The sequence below is a fragment of the Ursus americanus genome, chromosome 18, assembly GCF_024610735.1.
Source record: "Ursus americanus isolate L20-20 chromosome 18, mUrsAme1.1.p, whole genome shotgun sequence".
NCBI lineage: Eukaryota > Metazoa > Chordata > Mammalia > Carnivora > Ursidae > Ursus > Ursus americanus.
In genome coordinates, this window is record NC_142144.1 from 26,197,541 (window position 1) to 26,213,125 (window position 15,585).

General features: G+C 37.6%; 1 protein-coding gene across 1 annotated transcript in view; it reads right to left on the reverse strand.

The window, feature by feature from the left end:
• Window positions 1-15,585, reverse strand: part of SLC44A1 (solute carrier family 44 member 1) — a 188,953-nt gene that overhangs the window by 25,492 nt on the left and 147,876 nt on the right. The gene's annotated exons all lie outside the window — the stretch shown is intronic.

Sequence of the window (15,585 nt, forward strand, 5' to 3'; positions counted from 1 at the left end):
CAACATCGAGAGTCACATGCTCTACCAGCTGAGCCAGCCAGGCACCCCTCTTTCCATTTCTTCATCCGCATCAGTGGCAAAACTATTAAACTGTCCAAGACTAAGGCCAAAGACCAAGAACAAGAGTTAATATTTACTGAACATTCACTGTGTGCCAGGAACTGCTCTATGCATTTTACATGTAATAATGTCGTTAATAATCATAAAAACACTCTTACGTTGGACACTATTACTCTACTACATAGGTGGAAAAACAGAGGCCTAGAGAGGCTGAAGCCCAAGATCATCTAGCTCCTAAGGGACACAGGTGTGCTTGAATTGGAGCTCATGCTCCTAATTAATCACTGTAATGCATTGCCTTAGGGCAATGTGTGAGAAATATAAACTTCTGTCTTATTTCAGCAACTGTTATTTTGGGGTTTTTTGTTACTCACATCTGGCGTCTGCCTCCTCTCTCAGAGTCCTCCCTTGGGTCGAAATTAATTAGCAAGCCTTAGGTTTGGTCCTTCAATTAAAGACTACTCCACCCACATTTCTTCTCAGGTCTGCTTAGCTCCTAAGATCCTTGGCCTTTGTAATTTAGATAAACAGGAAGGACTCCCAGAACCAGGCTAATGCGGAAGAAAAATGGGAGATATGACCTGAACGCAGAGACAAGGTGTGGCAGCCCAGCAAACACATCACAGCAGGATGGAGTGCTTTCCTGTGGCAAACAAAGTTCAAGGACTTTGGAGTAAAAAAGACCTCAGGTTGAATCCTAGATCTGCCGTTTGTCAACAGAAAAACTCCTTAACCTCTTTGTCTCTCAGTTTCCTCCGTAAGACCTACTTTGCACATTTGTTGTGAGCAGTCAAATGCATATACGTGCGTGCACAAGCACACAGCTCCAAACCACATGGCACAGAATCGGGCACCCGCAGGCACTCCTGGCTTTACGACTTTGATGAAGACCAGTGAAACTCCAATGCACTGTTGGAGCTCCAGGCATCCTTGAAGGAGAAAGAAATGTGAAAGATTAAAGGTTGAAAAGATAGTGAGGAAAAGAAATGTGTTCTACTTTAAAAAAAAAAAATCTTTTTTGACTTCTGGGAATTTATCCAGAGGAACAAATACAACTGGAGAAAAAACATAGATGCTAGATTTTCAGAACCATCTTCGAACAGCTAAAACCTAAAAGCCACTACATGCCCACACTAGAGAAGGGCACAGCCGCTCCGTGGAACACTGGGTAGCCATTTGAAAGGAGAGGGATTAAGCCCTTACAGCAGCATGAAAACATATTTAGGATCAGGATTTAATATAAATGAAAAAAGGAAGACACAGTGATATGACATATGGTTGCAACTTCGTATATATAACAACTATAACTATATATATAACTATACATATATAACTATATATATGTATATGCACCTGTTCATTCCCATGTAGAACTAGAAATAATATATACAAAATAAAAATAGAACTGGCACAAGGTAGAATATTTTCAGTATTTTTATATTGCCTTTCCAATAAAACAGTAAAAAAAGCACTGTATAGTGCCATTAGGTAGAAAGTCAGTTTTCTGTATTTTCAATAAAAAATACCACAGTGAGTACTTCTAGTGCCCAGATCTTGGTTTCTAAATACCAATTTCCATTAAAAGGAACCAGGATTCTTTTAAGACATTAGTGATTACAGAGCTGAGACAGGGCAAGCCCAAGATGAGCCTGGAAAATCTGGGTTGTGTCAGTAAACAGGGAAGTACTCAAAGGCTCATAGAGACAGGTCCAAAGGAGACAGAAGCCAGTGTGGATGTGCTTTTATTGGGAAAATTGGAGACAATTGGGGCATAAAGATAATGATGATAGAAAAAAAAATCCATACTTCAATATCCAATGAATAAATAAATAAGTGGGAGAGAAGGTAAAGTTCTTCCTTAGAGTAGAACACCAACTAATAAATGTAGAAGGAATGATGGTATTAGAAAATCACCATTAGGCAAAATCCACAGTAGTAGTTGTTTCAGAGAAGAATCATGAATAGATGCTAAAGCCAGTGGGTGAAAGGTTGATGAGAAACAGGGTCTTTACATTGTCTCAAAATATCTCCCCATAAGATACTTATTAATTACAAAGGGAGAAATAGCCAATTTATAGTGGAGTGACCAGGAAGATCCACCTTAACCAAATGATTGAAGTTAACATTACCAATAATGGACAGGCAGATATTATGTGCCTCCTCATATGAGGCACTGAGAAGAACACAACATGATTTCTATGGTATCTCTACCAATAATGCATAACTTAATCTAATCATGAGGAAACTTAAACCCAAATTGAAGGGCTTTTATAAAATAAATGGCCTGACTCTTAAAACAAGTGTCAAGGTCATAAGTGACAAAGACTGAGGAATTGTTCTAAATTAAAGGATATTAAAGACACATGGAACTAAATGCAATGTGTGATCCTAGATTGCATTCTTGACCAGAATTATTTTTCATAAAGGACATTCGTGGGACAACTGTAAAAATTTAAATAGTCTATAGAATACCCACACACAGAGAGAGTCAGAAACAGAGACAGACAAATATAGAACAACAGAGAGAGCGAGAGGGACAGAAAATAATAAAGCAAATGTGATAAATGCTAACATTTTGGGAATTTGAGTGTGTGAGGTATATAAGAATTCTTTGTACCATTCTTCCAACTTTTCTGTAAGTTCTAAAATTTCAAAATAAAGTTAAATAAATAATATCTACCAGTGTCATTAGTTTTTTCTTAATTGTGATATAAAATGTTCCATTTTAATAATTTAAAAGTAAAAAATTCAATGGCATTTGTACATTCAGAAAGCTGTGCAATCATCAGCACTATATAATCCAGAACATTTTCATTATCCCAAAAGGAAACCTCATACCCACTAAGCAGTAACCCCTTCCTCCCACACCCCCCCACCCAGCCCCTGAAAACCACTAAATCTGTTTCCTGTCTCCATGGATTTGCCTATTCTGGATATTTTTATATACAGGTATTCATACCATATATAGCCTTTTGTGTTTAGCATAATGTTTTCAAGGTTCATCCATATTGTAGCATGTATCAGTACCTAACTCCTTTTTATGGCTGGATAATGTTCCATTGTATGGGCATACCATACATTTTGTTTCTCCATTCATCAGTCGATGGATATTGGATTGTTTCCACCTTTTGGTTATTGTGACTATTGCTGTGATGAACATTCATATACAAATTTTTATCCCAATGTCTGTTTTTAATTATTTTGGGTATATATCTAGGAGAGGAATTGCTGGGTCATATGGTAATTCTATGCTTGAGCATGTACCAAGAAACTGCCAAATTATTTTCTATAGGATCTGCATCATTTTACATTCCCATCACTAACATATAAGGGTTCCAATTTCTGCACATTCTCATCCATGCTTGCTATGGGCTGTCTGATTATAGTCATCCTAGTGGATATGAAGTCATATCTCATTGTGGTTTTGATTTGCATTTCTCTAACAATATTTAATAACACTGAGCATCTTTTCATGTCTTTCATGGCCATTTATAAAATATCTTCTTTAGAGAAATGTCTATTCAAGTGTATTGCTCATTTTTAAATTGGGTTGTCTTTTTGTTGTTGAGTATTAAGAGTTCTTGAAATATTCTGGATACTAGACCCTTATCAGGTATATGATTTGCAAGTATTTCCTCCAATTATGTGGGGTGTCTTTGCATACTTTTTAAAAATAGTATCCCTTGAAGCCAAGTTTTTAATTTTGATGAAGCCCAATTTACCTATTTTTCCTCTGTTGCTTGTGTTTTGGTGTCATATCCAAGAAAACATTGCCAGATTCAAGGTCATGAACATTTACCCCTATGTTTTCTTATAAGGGATTTATAGTTTTAGCTTTTATATTGAGTCTTTGTTTCATTTTGAGTTAAATTTTGCATATGATGTGAGGTAAAGGTCCAATTTCTTTCTCTCTCTCTTTTTTTTTTTTGCATGTAGATATCAAGTTGTGCAAGCATCATTTATTGAAAATGATAAGGAAATGGTAAATTTCCTCATTGAATAGTCTTGGCAATTTTGCTGAAAAACAGTTGACAATAGATACCTGCTTTTATTTTTATACTTTTAATCCTATTCCATTGATTTCTCTTTCTATCCATGTGTCAGTACCACATTGTTTTGATTACCATAACTCTGTAGTAAGTTTTGAAATTAGGAAGTGGTAGTTCTTCAACTTTATTCTTTTTCAAGATTGTTTTTGGCAAAATGGAGTTCCTTGCAAAACTCCGTATGAATTTTTAAATCACCATTTCTGCAAAAAAAAAAAAAGGCCATTGGGATTTTGATAAGGACTGCATTGAATCAATCTGTCAACCACCTTGGGTAGTATTATCATCCTAACAATATTAACTCTTCCAGGGGTACCTGGCTGGCTCAGTTGGTACAGCATGTGACTCTTGATCCTAGGGTTGTGAGTTCAAGCCCCACGTTGGGCATAGAGCCTACTTGAAAAAAAAAATAACTCTTCCAACCCATGAACATAAATGTCTTCCCATTTACTTATATCTTCTTTTCATTTCTTTCAATGGTATTTTGTAGTTTTTAATGTAAACACCTTGCACCAACTTGGTTAAATTTATTTCCCAGGATTTTATTCTTTTTGATGCTATTGTGAATGGGATTGTTTTCTTCATTTCCTTTTTAGATTAGAAATAAAACTGATTTTTATGTGTTAGGTAGGAATAAAACTTAAGATAGAAATAAAACTGATTTTTATGTGTTGATCTTATATCCCACAAACAATGCTTAATATGTTTAAATCTAATTGTGTGAGTGTGAATTCATTATGATTTTCTATATATAAGATTGTGTCATCTGGGAAGAGAGATAATTTTACTTCTTTTTTTCTAATCTGAGTGCTTTGTTCCTTTTTTTTTTGCCCCCCTTACTGGATGGCCCTGGCTGGAACGTTCAGTATAATGTTGAATAGAAATGGCAAGAATAGGCATGCTTGTCTTCTAAGCGATCTTAGGGGGAAAACTGAGTCTTTCACCCCTGTGTATATTAGCTATGTGGTTTTCATAAATACTCCTTATCAGGTTGGGTAAGTTTCCCCACTGCTACCACAGTGATTTTTCCCCCTAAAATGTGCAAATCATCAAGCACTCTCTTGCTTCAAATTCTTCAGTGAGTCCCCATTTTCTTTAGCATAAAATCAAGTCCTTGAGCATGACACACAAAACCCTCAAGATCTGATTTCTGTTTAGTTCTCCAATTTCATGTCCCCACACCTGTCCTTTGGGACAGATTCACAGACATGGCAATTCTTTATACATGCTGTTCCCTCTGCTTGGAGCAGAGACACTACGTCCCTTTCTCAAAAGGTTTCTTTACCTCACCACATCCCATCGCCCTGCCCTTCCCACCTTCAAGTAGTCTGCATGCTGCTCCTGAGTGAATTCCATTAGACTGTCTGGCACACTGTATTACAATCATCTGGTCACCTCTTTGCCTTCTTAAACACTATGAGACTTTGGAAGGCAAAGACTGGATCTCTCATTTTTGTATCCTTAGCTAACGTAGGACTTGGTAAATGTCTTTGGAATAAATGAAGACTCCTTTCTGTTTTATTAATACTTAAGAATGTGTCTTTTAAGTCCTAATAGAGGAAGATCTGGGTAAGGATAAAGTCACACATTCAGTTAAAGACTCAGGAAGTTACATGTTGGGACTTTATCAGCTCAGCACCTCCAAACCCTAATGTGACAGTCATATGCAGATTAATTTTGCTTTCACAGTCACCTAAAGCATACACTTACTTCCATCACAGAATAAAAGTCTATAAATCTTGGTGTTTTCCTTTCGTTTCAGGTTGTCAGGAAGCTCAAAATATTAATGCCTTATTACGCTGTGACAAGTAGTCCTAGAATCTAACATATTTGTTTCTTCTTGCTTATCCTTTGGTCTTCCTTTTTTTTTTTTTTTTTTTTTTAGAGTTTACTTATTTATAATCTCTACATCCAACATACGGCTCAAACTCACGATCCCAAGATCAGGAGCTGCATGCTTCACCAATTGAGCCCGTTAGACACCCTTGCTTTTCTATTTTTAATTATCTTATTGTATACATGCCTTTTTGGAAAAAAGTAGAGCATGAATATGTAAACATACAAATACACCAAATATATCGCATTATTTCTTGTTAGTGTGGAAGTGTACAGATGATTAAGGTGACAATTAGTAGGACAGAGTTACAGCCACTGAGACAGAGTCTGCCTGTAGTTACCTAAACCGCACAGCCATTGTTAGGTTGGGATCTCTAAACTGAAACCAGAAATTGGGTGGATTTCTTTCATCAGGGAGTGAAAAAAATAAATATTTTGTTGGCACAGAGAAGAATTTTTAGACCTTCAAACTCTTCTCCAACTGACTCCTTATCACTACAGAAATTTTATGTCACATAGCATTGAGAAGAAAAGGTAAATATTTCAGATATTCAGTGAAGTAGAGAAGCAGAGCCTGGATGAACTTGACCACCCAGCGAAAGCCCCTATCTTAAATGCAGAGGTGACATGCACCACTGAGTGTAGGGCTCCATGATTTCTTTTTCCTGCTCCCCAGATCTAGTTGGTCACCAGGCCTGTTAGATTTCACCTTGGAATATTCCTCTTCCCCTTCCTCCTCACTCCCAGGTCTCCCTCTTCTTGTCCTAGGCTTCTGACAGCTCTTGGTTCAGGTCTGAATGCACATACAAGACTCCTGTATCCTCTCCAGGGTCACGGTCACCTCACCACAGTCACTTTGCTGCATATCCACATACTCTTCGCTTAGGACATGCTGAACAAGTGGTGTTCTTTCATGTTGCTGTATGGTCGCTCCTACTCCTCAGAGTAGAATCTTTCCCCCTCCCACCATCTCCCCTTTCATCATCTGGCTAATTCCTGCTCATCCTTCAAGTCTCAGCTCAAGGTAGCTTCTCCTAATGACCCCAGTAGCTCCTCATGGGCTCCCTGTTCTCATCCTAACCATTCACCCTGTTCTCATCCTAACCCTCCCTGCTGTCTCCCTCATTAGGCTGTGAGCTCCTTCAGATCAGGGAGTGAATATTTACCACTGGTTCCCACATTAGAAATCTGGCTGACCAGAGGAGGTCTCAGGAAACGCTTGTTGAATTAAAGTGAACACACCCAGCACACTGTGTAGATGTGCTTAGTAAATGCATCCGAAATGGGCCTCACTTATTACATTTTCCACAAAATGTGAGACATGGATCTTACCAACTCCCAGCGGTCTATGCTTTTTTTTTTTTTTTAACCTAATCCTTCTAAATTTATTAAGTCCCTCCCACTCCTTCCCCTGATCTTTCCCTCATCTAATTAAAAAAAAAATCCTTAATCCATTTGGATTTGACTTAGATTTGTTTTCAAACCAAAAGCCAATCGTCCTAAACACCGTTTATTAAATCAACTCTTTCTTTCCTTATTCATTTGAGGTATATCCTTAGCTTTTATTAAATTCTTATAAAAATATAATTTGTTTTGGGAACTCTCTCTTCTATCCATTAAATCTATTACCATATGGGTTTAGTTACTATCATTTTATTATACTTACCTAAATATTTGCTTTTTAATGTGACTATGTTTTTTCATAGTAAGAAACTATAGAGGAATATTTTAAACATACAGATAAACAAAGAAAAAATTAAATCACCCATAATCCCATAATGCAGAGATAACCATAATTATCATTTTGATGTAAAAAGGGTGGCTTTCTTAGCTGACTTCCACTTCACCATCTTGCCAGATTAACTGACATTCTGCACTCCCCTGTAGAAGGTACTGGTTGATGTCACAGCAGGCTGAATGTTCCCAGGGGACACGTGTACTCTGTTCTCAGCATCAGTGGAATATACTTAGCAAGAGTCAGGTGTGCTTATTTCAACATGTTATGCCAGGTGCAGTGTTTATTCTAATGGTATGATTATACTATACACATTGATAAAAACAATGAGTATGAAAAGAGTAATTGCAAAGAAAACTAAGTTGAATGCTTTGGAAGGACTGTAAAGATACTAAAAATATTACTCTCAAATTATGTGTGTGTGAGAATTTCAAACAATGGAAAGAAATTATAAAAAATCTGGGAGTCCATACACAGCTGGCTTCATAAGCATGTCTAAACTCCTGACCCACTTTTAAAAAACAATATTTGACTTATCACATTTTTAGGTGGTTACATTATTGGTGTGGTTAAAGCAGAAAAAGACAACAGACAACTTCAGAGGAGTCAGTCTTAAAAAAGAACTATACCTATGTTAAAGATTAGCCAATGAATATTTACTTGTATTTAAAAACTTTTTTCATTAATAACGATTCTTCCCATGAACCAAAATTTTCAATTAACCGATTAACTACCAGTGCTTACAGAACTGCATCTACTGTACCTTCAGTCATTTAAAAATGTATAAAAATACTGATTTACATAAATGAGATCAGGCTGTCAATACTGCTTTATCCCTTTTTCATTGACTATAGACATTATACCAAGTCATTAAATATAGCTCATTTTTAATACCTGACCAGTCACTCCTATTAAAGTTCTAGTCAATGCTTCCTTTCATTAGACATGTAAGACTATGTACCTTTCTTGATTTCCTCTTTGCAGGACTGACGGAAAACTAGCAGTTCAGTCTTATGCTCATCCTTGGGTTTCTTATACAGCTAATTTTTTTTTTCTCAATTTTCATTTGCCTTTTATTTTTAATTTTTAATTTTGTTGTTGTTTTATTTTGTAAGCTGTGAGAATCCTTCCTGGCAGATGGACAGATCAAACCCAAATCCCTAATATCCTATCTCCAAGTGCAAATTTATATGATGAGTACGAATGACTAAAAGCCCTTTTGTTTTCCTTGAAGGCAATTCCTTACGCCGCCTCTAGACTGACATACCTGTCCAGGGAGCTTATAACTATCTAGAAAGCTTTAAGACTTCTATTGAAATTGCTGATAAGTCCATGAAATGGTCTAATAGCTTAGCTTTGCATTTTCTGAAAACCCAAATTTAATTGAGGTGCATCTTCTAAAGTTATTTTTCTCAGAATTTCAACAGTAAATGTGTAATATCAAATTAAAGGCACAAGGCACTTCTTGCTTTCACTGCTACTTGCCACAACTAAAAAAATAATGTGAAGAGGCATTGATTAGTTTCGCAGTACTAGACCTAAGGCCAAAGATTCTCATAGGACACTGGCTTCTTTCTGAACCTTTCAACACCTGTAAGAGCTTTGAGCTATACAGCTATTTGAAGCTCAAATTCCAATCCTAACTTACATATTAACCTAGAGCGCACAAATAGTATTCTTCCTGAAAGAAATCTTACAGATTTTTCTTTATTTTCTAAAATTTGAAATTGAATACAGAGTATACTTTCCACAGCCAAACAGAGAAAAAAAAATTCTGGGTACCTTTTAGGTGATTTGAGGCTTTTCACAGGCTCTTTAATCACTAGGTGGGCTATAGAACAAGAAATTGTGTAAATTTGCATCAGAACCACCAAAAAAAAAAAAAAAAAGAATTAACAGTCTAGACATTAATATTCTTCAGTATGTCAAGTACCTCCAGTGTTTGGAGATGCCTCACAAATGTTCTATAACAACTTTGGGCACGATGGTATAGGCAAACATCTGGGACTATGATCTGGGCATTATTCACATTTACTAATGAAAAGCAGTCTGTACAGCAACCTCTCAAACAAAGTCCAAAATTATGAAACAAATTAGGAGAGGTTTATTGGTATTACAAAAGATCTTCCACTTATGAACATCCCCTTCCTTAGTCCTCAGTATCATTTAAAAATACAATTCGTTTCAAACAAGCTTGATTTTTCCAAGCTTTAATGGGGCACAGCCACTGCATAAATGAGGGCATGCCACAGTTTCACAAAGCCACTAACTGAGCACAGATCTAGGCTTCAAGTTATGTGCAGGGCACTGTACCAGGCAAAAGTGTTTTCCATTGTAAACCTTACCCAACAGGTTTTTTTCTACTCTACCTAATGACTTAATTCAGTTGCAATCTTAACATTCACAGGGCAACTCAGACTCAAGCCTGGTCAGGCAGCGGATGAACTTTGTACTTCTTTAGTTTGTAGCCCTTTTATATTTTGTACTTCAAGGACCCTAGGATATGCTGAGAGGCACTAGAAAGGAAGAGCTGGGAAATTCTAGGGAACCCTGGCAGCATAATGACCTAATCTAAAGCCAAGCTGTTGCCCAGGATCACTCTCTATTGAGTAGAATATGCCACCCCAAAATATGACTATAGGATTTCAAAACATGCCACCCCTAAAATGCCATTTTGTCATATTGATCATTTTGAACTGTAGGTACTTGAAAAATAGCAAATGCAGGAAGAGGCCTTCTCTGAACTCTCCTTATCTGCCTGACGACAGATCCTCCAAAAGGAACTCAATTGTCATCAACTCCCTTCTTGGGAGGGTTCATCAACCAGGGAGAACTAATTTATCACAGGAGACAAGAACACACACTCAGGCAAACTCGCTCACAAACTTACTTCTCCTTTATGCTTCTAAGGGCTCACTCATCTTTCTTAAGAATCATCTCCTCTCCCCTAACAGACCTACCTCACCCCTCTCTCCTTCCCCTGGTAAAATGGTACTTAAGCTTGAATTCTAGGCCACCTGGGGGGGGGGTTACTCAATTTTCCCTGGGTATCTCCCATGTATACATGAGGTATACATGTTAATAAATTCCTGCGTGCTTTTCTCTCAATCTGTCTTCTGTTACGGGGGTCTCAACTAAGAACTCAGAAGGGTAGGGGGAAAATTATTTTCCTCCCTTCCACTACTATTAATCACCACCCTGGGCATGAGAAAGTGTTCCAACACAGTAGACAATGACATTCTTTCCTATAAAATTTTATTTATTACATAAAAAATTCTATACATTTGTTAGACTAAAATACAGTTTTCATTATAATTCTGGCAACTGAGTCAGTACACAGAGAAAACTTAGCATTGGATCAGCACTTTTTTTCTAGTTCATATTTCTGCACAAGAAAAACATTTCAAAGCTCCATTTCATATAGGCTCATTGTACTCTGAAGCCAGATGGAATTCCATCCAATTCAGAGCTCTTGGAAGTTAATTTCCCAGCAAGATTTGATAACTCCAGAAAGTTAATTGCTTAATATACATATTTTTAAAGTCCTCTGAGAGCATAATGCTCTGTCTGTAAAGTCTGCACTGTGTCAATAATGACAGTCACAAATAGTAGGGCTACCACCGTGTCTGTGGGGCATGTTCAAGCACCTACATGTTGTTTCCCCACCTGAATGAATACAGTGTAGTGACACTGGGATAAGGAAAAGCTCAAAATAACACTCAGGTAAAGGATCCCAAACTACAGAATTCATGGAAGGCTGGAACTGTGATCCTACAGTTCATAATGGACAGACAGGACGTGATACAAAAATTCACTTTGACACTATGAAATAGGATGCAAATGGCAAAAGAAAATGACAAAGACAAAAAAAGGCATCAGGTTGAGAAATATGCGGCACCACAACATATTTCTCATGCTGGATCACACAGCAGTGAGCAATCGAGACACACTGATGCGTGTTTTCTACTCATATCACCCCATACGCTGGGCTGGCCTGACACTGGATATAAGGTGCAGAGCCTGAGAGATCAGTAGCAGGTCCCTACTGCACTGAGTCACCTTAAAGCTCGGCTGCCTATTCTAGGAGCTCTATTCTAAACTCCTCAAGTTCAGATGGGCTGTGCCAGCAAGTACTTAAAGTTGGACCTTTGGTCTTCAGAAGATATGCTTTTGTCTTTGGTTGTTTTACCAGAGCCCCTGTCATTTTGTTAGGTGCCCTCCACACTTTTTCCCCTACTTTTTTGTTTGTTAGTTGTAATGTTTTTCCTCCTATAATCAAATCAGCTAACAACCCACTGAACTTACCTCATTGGGTACAAGACCTGTTTGAAGTGCATTCAGTGGTCAAGAATATTCTGAGACAGTACCATTGAGACTTCTTTTCGTTATGGAGCTCCCAATACCCTTTTATAGGAAGGAAGAAGTCAGGAAACCTCAGCAACACAACATAATCTTGTAGCACTAAGGCAACACAGAAGTAAGGTAACTTTCCGCATGCTAAGTCTCCGAAAATCAAAACTCGCACAAAAACAAGAGGAACCAAAAAGAACTTCTGAGCACAGACTACTGGAACCCAGAGGATGGGGAAAATTTACTTAAGAGTCTCTTTCTGAAATCATCAGCCCCCAACTCTGTCCTATTATTGTCTCATCCCTGTGAGGCATCTAACACAATTTATGAATCCTGGCCTGATGATCAACACGGTAAATAGAGTGCTCACATTTTCTAGTGGCAGGTAGAATGGTCTGTGGGATGCTGGCTGGAGCTCCTCTCAGTTCCGTGTCCATTTATTCAAGTCTTCTTTTCAGTCCTTACTTTTACTCACACAGAATGATTTAACACAAATTCCTGAAAAAAATAACTAACTCAAACTACATTCCAACCAGACGGGGTGGGTGGATCAGATTCAGATGTGAAGATCAGAACATTCTAAGTCATACACGTCTACAAGAAAAGGAATATCAAATGCAGATACTTACACTGGACTTAGGCCCTTTTTCACCAGTTATGGGAATTTCCACCCACGGTCTCTCCATTTGCTACTGTAGAAGGTTCATTAAAACTCTTCTGGAGATGTGGGGTGGGGGAGGGAGCTGACTTTCCTCCTTTCTTCTCCAGCCAGTTATGAGATTCCCACTGCTTTCTTCAGCTTGAAAATGTAGGTAACGGTTCGATGTCTGACTACAAATCATGACTCACTAGAATCAAATCTTAAAAGAACTTCAAATTCCTTTAAGGATTTCTGTCTGCTCTTTTAAGGGCCCTGAGGGCCCTCCATGTAGATACAGCACCCTTACCTAATAGTAAGGTTGAGATGTGAAGAAATCCACATGGTTCCCTAAAGAAGCTGGGGTAGATGTGGGGGAGTGGAGGCACAGTCTCACTGGCAGAGTAGTCAAAGACTGCTCTGCTGTAGTGGGTGACTAGAGAACACTCAAAACAACGAAATACCTCCCTGAGTTAAGTAGGGAGAAAAATACCTTTTGAATTCCCTTCCTCCCACCCCAGCATCTGCTCCTCCAATTTTCTACTAAAATGCTGTCAACTGTGAACTATACTGAGTTTACTAATTTCTCATCATCTTCAACTGCTCTTGGTCATGATGACTGATATACTTTTAGACAATGATCTACTGATAACATTTGTCATATCTGAGCAACAATAAAAAAGAATCAAGTGTTTTGGTAGATGGATAATTGTAAGGATTCCTTCCTTATTCACTTCTTGGATTTTCTTATCCACTGGAAATAACTGGGTAGCTTGCCAAAATCCTTCCCCGGCACACTCCATCACACCTCCAAGAAATGAAATCTTACTGTCTTGAGGATTCAGTGTTGACCATTTTCTTGCTCTTTCAGATTAGTGTGGTTTCTATTTCCAAAGCTAGTAGTAAATCTAAGTCTTCAGGTTATACAAATGATCCCAAGTTAGAAATTGGTAAATACCATATTATAAGTATTTGTAGTGAAGGCCTAATCACTACCTTATCTCAAAACATGTTATCAAACCAACTTCAGAGCACCCGTTGATTGTGTGCATTAGGCCCTGAGGGGATGGTGGGGTGGAGGCTGGCAGATGGAGGGTCCTAAAATTCTATTACCATTTTAAATGTTCATAAATGTGCTATGTGCATTTGAGAGAAAGATAGTCCATTGCTTTCAGAAGCTTCTCAAAGGGGCCCATAGTCCTCTCAAACGACTAAGAACCTGCTTATGAATATCAAATATTAAATTCAGGTCTTAGCAAATAAAAGTGAAAAATTTCTGAAACATTTGGGAATTACAATATTTTCATATTCAGCTAGATCTTGACTAGACTTTGAGTAACCTAAAAGCTTTATTATTCTGAATGCCCTGGCCTGGAACATTTATTTATTCCTCAGGAAATCATTTTAGTTGTAAAATTGGGTATCAAAATGGAATAAAATTGCCTAATATTTTGGTTTCTAATAATTTCATCTTTTCCACAAATTTACTAATGAATTACTTTAGAAAATATCAACCTTAAATCCTGTCCATGTAATTTACAAAAGTGATGACTGTTCATGCAATACTGAAACTGAAGCATCATTTGTATTTTTTTACACAGATAAAAATCATGAAGATGGGAAGGAAGAAAAGGTACTGTAGTATTTCTATAGAAAGGTTTCCCACAGAAATTCCCAAATTTAAAAACTTTGAAGTTTTCTGTAAGAAAGATAGTTTAAAAGATTTGAATCTTGGATTAAAATTTTCCTCTTAAAATGTGGAGAATAGAATAAGAATTTGGCTCATATTTACGAAATCTGAATGGGGAAAGTGTGCTATTTTAAATTGACAAGTGTAAACAACAAAGTTAGTTTTTTGTTTTGTTTTTGAAGTTTGTTACAAGCTTTAGATTTTTCTCTTGGCACATTCAAGGGTCCTGCTTTCAAAATTTAGGCTCTGTGCCACTAATCAAAGATAAGCTAATTCCAAAAGCAGCCCTGTATCTGAACAGTGCCTACTTTTCAAAAGGGCTAATATGCATCCTTAGTACACAAAGATACATGAATATGCATTTAAAGCAAAAGGCAGTCTATGCTGTGAATTTATAATACGCAAATCTCTGCTTTATGTGTATTTACTCACGAAGCTGCAATTTTCCAATATATAGTCACAGGCCACGTCTTAACAACTCTAGGCAAGCCCTTTAGAGCACTCCTATCTGTCAGATGGAATATATGAAAAGAAAACAGAAATTAACTGTGGCAGGTGCATTGATAAGCCTCCAGACTCTCAGGGTTTTTTTTTTTGTTTTTGTTTTTGTTTTAAGTGGCAATAAAAGAGCAGTAGAGAACTTATTGAAAGGTGAAAGCTTAAAGACTTTTCTGAAGGTAACTTCTCACAGGCTATGTTAAGGCTACTGGAAACTCCAGAAATTCAAATGAGAAGGTTACTGGCCAAAGATAAAATAAAATGCTTAGGTCACCATAATTGGCAGCTCTGGTTTTGGAACTGACCCCATAGTCCTATTTTGCAGATGGGGTGGGTTGGGGGGCAGGGAGCTCCTGAAATGGCCTTTATTAGCTAGTACTGGTGCATGGTGGAAAAGGCTGAAGCTTCGCAGGCACTGACAGGGCCTGATACTTGGTGCCCGCAGTTCTGGTGGGAGAAGCATTACTCTGGTGTAGAGCAGCAGCTCAGGACCAGGATAAAGGAAGGGATCATCTCTTCACTACCTCCTACTGGGATGAAATCCTGAAACTGCCCTGGAAAGACAAGGGCCCTTGACAGACACCAAGGTCAATGGTATTGGAAATCAGCGGCTTAACGTTCTTTGCTGAAAAAAGAAAATATGAGTAAGGGAACATCTCTACAAAGAAAAAACTTATTTCCAGCATAATTTTAAAAGAGACTCAGTGAATGCCTCCTCCCCAACGATTATGGA